The 3,877-nt window shown below is 42.6% G+C and overlaps 1 long non-coding RNA gene across 1 annotated transcript; it reads right to left on the bottom strand.

The window, feature by feature from the left end:
* Positions 1 to 1,793: 1,793 nt before the first annotated feature.
* On the bottom strand, positions 1,794 to 3,149 carry LOC136541843 (uncharacterized). Its single transcript, XR_010780513.1, has 2 exons — positions 2,743 to 3,149; positions 1,794 to 1,930 (listed from the first exon to the last, which is right to left on the bottom strand). It is a non-coding gene; the product is annotated as an uncharacterized lncRNA (long non-coding RNA).
* Positions 3,150 to 3,877: the final 728 nt, after the last annotated feature.

Raw genomic sequence — 3,877 nt, 5'->3', positions numbered from 1 at the left:
CACAAGGGACATACAAGGGGACATCCCTTGGTGTATGCTTTTCGCGGACGATGTAGTGCTAGTTGATGAAAGCCGGACAGGAGTGAATCAGAAACTGGAGTTATGGCGGGAGACTTTGGAGTCCAAAGGTTTTAGACTCAGTAGAACTAAAACTGAGTATATGAGATGTGACTTCGGCACTACTACTCGGGAGGAGGAAGATATTAGTTTGGAAGGTCAAGTAGTGCCTAGGAAGGATACATTTCGATATTTAGGATCAATGCTACAGAGAGACGGAAATATTGATAAAGATGTTAGCCATAGAATCAAAACAGAGTGGATGAAGTGGCGCCAAGCATCTGGTGTCCTATGTGACAAAAGGGTACCACATAAGCTAAAAGGCAAGTTTTATAGGACGGCGATTAGACCTGCTATGTTGTATGGTGCAGAATGTTGGCCTACGAAAAGACGACATGTTCAACAGATAAGTGTCACAAAAATACGTATGTTGCGTTGGATTTGCGGTCATACAAGAAGGGATGAAGTTCGGAACGATGATATACGTGATAGATTAGGGGTAGCACCAATTGAAGAAAAGCTTGTCCAACACCGGTTGAGATGGTTTAGACATGTCCAACGGAGACCTCCAGAGGCACCGGTGCGTAGTGGAATCCTAAGCCAGGATAGTAACGTGAAGAGAGGCAGAGAAAGACCGAAGTTGACTTGGGTAGAGGCAATAAAAGGAGACTTGAAAGGATGGAATATACCCAAAGACTTAGCCTTAGATAGGAGTGCTTGAAAAACAACTATTCATGTGCCTGAACCTTGATTGCTTCTGCTGGGTTTCAACTCTAGCCTACCCCAACTTGTTTGGGACTTAAATGCTTTGTTGTTGTTGTTGTTATTGTAGAGACCATGGTCAGAATTTGACTTGTGATCTGCTAGGTTATAAACCATATTCAGAAATTGAAGGATCTGTGACTTCAAAAAAGAAATTAAAGGATATGCAGGACTTCTGATCCTCTGTGCCATTATCTGAGAATTCTTATGTGATTATCCGAGAATATCATTATAAAGTTATAATGATTCTTGTGATCTGCTATTATTAAGTCTACTGATAGGCCAGCTGAAAAGAATTGTAGTTGCTTTTGACCATCGCGAACACCCGCCACCCATTCCAGTTGCTGCTGATTGGCATACTGTTCATGAACCGACAATACCTTCCATATTCTCTCCTATTTTGCTATTTGGATCACTATTTTCAGTGCATGGATCTAAACTATTTCCAGTGCATGGATCTTAACTATCTACAGTAGATCAAGCCTATGAAAAATTGATTGAGTGAAATGCACATCTGCTATGAAATATTCTAACATTTTATAACAATAATTGGATTTACTGAAACCATGAACTCTTTACGCATTTAGATTTAGATATGTAAAATTGTTGTTCTAACATATACAGAAGTGGTATAAAAAGCGGCAATCTCCAGTAGATCAGGCCTATGAAAAATTGATTGAGTGAAATGCACATCTGCTATGAAAAATTCTACCATTTTTAAAACAATAATTGAATTTACTGAAACCATGAACTGTTTACACGTTTAGATTCAGATATGTAAAATTCTTGTTCTAACATATACAGAAGTGGTATGCACTTTCACCTGAGAAACAGTTGGCACACTGATACTAAACTGCATCAATGCTATGCGATCATACTAACAGTTCTACTAGCAGCTGAAGTAGAATGTACATGAGAATTAAAAATGCATAGAAGGACTAAGTTTCCATGTGCTTGACAATTAAGACCAAACATTAGCTCAGAAATTATCTTCAAAATGTCCATCCTCATTAACATAATTAAGGGCCTGCGAAACTACAAGAACTACTGCAAGATACTTACATTATCGAACTCCGACGACATTATGAGAGAGGTCACCCATAAACCAGATCTGTTCAGTATATAAAATGAACAGTATGTTAGTGTTGGGACATATTTTGGCTTGTACTTTGCATTGCTTTTGGGTTAATAATAACTATGTGTATTGTAATAACAAGGCAAAAGAAAACCAAAAGTGGAGCAATCTTTGGAAAGACAAAAAAATTACTCAACGTGTCCCAGACAGTAGAACACATATTGCTGTATAAAAAAAAATCAAGGTTGTAAACTGCTAGAATACTATCAGAGTCTTTGCCGGATGTGGCAGCTTGATAGTTGGTGTCTTAGTAGACAGTCTCTTAGAACTTGACTTTGAATTTCAATTATGCTCGTGTCCTGTATCAGTTGCTTTGTATAGCGTTGAGTCAGGTGGTAGCCTTTTGTTACAGATATAGGCCTTTATCTCTGTTTTCTTTCTAACTACTTGCTTGAACTTCTTTATTTCCGTTTGATAATGGAAACTGGAAATTCCTGGTTCATGGATAGGGTGATGAACCGAGTGGAATGTACAGAGAACTGCCAGCGAGCAGTGCTTTGGGTTTCATCATAAATTTGAAGATGATTTAAGCATGTAAAGTTGATTCACCATTTTAATCACCAATGAGAAGCAATTTAATAACAAGAAGTTGAATATTGAAAGTACATCTTATTTTCTCGATCAAGACATTCTCATCACCAATCAGAAGATCAACAATCCTATCATGAATTTAATAATTAGTTAAATCACAATAGGAGCATAGAAACAGTATGGATCTCAATTGCTAATAGCTCAGCAGGGCAAAGTATAGCGACCATTTTCCCAAATTGGATTCTGCAATGTCAAACCTGAAGCACGAAGGGGCCATCAAGGAACTCAGCATGTATGTCCCCCGACGCCCTCTGGCAGCACCCTGGCCCCGCAGGAGTTCATGTCAGCAAAGAGGAACTGCTTGAAGCACCGCCTGGCTGGCGTCTCCGCACCACCGATGCCGTCGAACCCGGGAATCCCCGCAGCGCAGGACTCGAGCCAGTCCGGCCGCAGAAGCAACCCGAGCCGCGAGCCGCATAAGGAACTCGTCCACCGGCCGCAACCGCCCGCTCAGCGGGGATGGATGCGGAGGCGCTGTTGAGGCTGGGGTCCGCGCCGGAGGTGGAGTCGGCATTGGAGACTGGGACGGGTAGTGATAGGAGCGGGAGCGGTGCGCGCGGAGGAGCCGGCGCGAAGACCTGGGGGAAGTCAACGATGGGGGAGTCCCGTGGTAGAAAATATGACCTTTAGGATAGTAAATCAGGGATAAAGTTAACTTATATGGGAGACTTGGTGATATATCTTGCCATACGTAGTCACGGCCACAGCATCATCGTGATATGCCCAGTGGAGTCGTAGTAGGCGAAGCCGTGCAGGCGCCCGCTAGGTCGTCGAACGCTAGGTCGTCGCTCACAGCACCCCTCTCGATCGGTATAAGGTTAGGAACTTCGGGTTGAGGCTGGCGGCTACCGGTGATCCTCATGTCTTGTGCTCTAGTTCCCACCGTCTTTTTATGGTGCTGCGCGATAGGGGCCCATCAGCCAGGAGAACAGGCTGAGCGCCCCCGATCAGGGCGCGGATCAAGGGCCTAATTGACCGTTGAGCCAACTGGTGGAGACCATCCTAACATTCTCCTCATTGATCTCACCTTATGACTTAAACTCAACTTACTTTATCTTTTTTTCCATTCCATCTCAGATCAGTGCATAGAGCGTACCTCATCATCATGGTCAATTACCACTAGATTAAACAACTACAATGTACCTCTCTGTTTTAAAACAGATTCTTAACTAGGCCCTTAGTATCCAGAAATCATAGGTTTTCCCGTAAACCCATGTCGACTATGTGTTCTCTTAACGCACTGGATGGTTAGTCTTTGGTAAGCGGATCCGCAAGTACTTGCTTGGTACTCATATGCTCAATACTTTCAAAATGATTATGGATTTTCTCCTT

The sequence above is a fragment of the Miscanthus floridulus genome, chromosome 3 (genome assembly GCF_019320115.1).
Source record: "Miscanthus floridulus cultivar M001 chromosome 3, ASM1932011v1, whole genome shotgun sequence".
In the NCBI taxonomy this organism is placed as follows: Eukaryota; Viridiplantae; Streptophyta; class Magnoliopsida; order Poales; family Poaceae; genus Miscanthus; species Miscanthus floridulus.
Note: the sequence above shows the minus strand (reverse complement) of the source record. Positions and strands in the feature narration are given on the sequence as shown.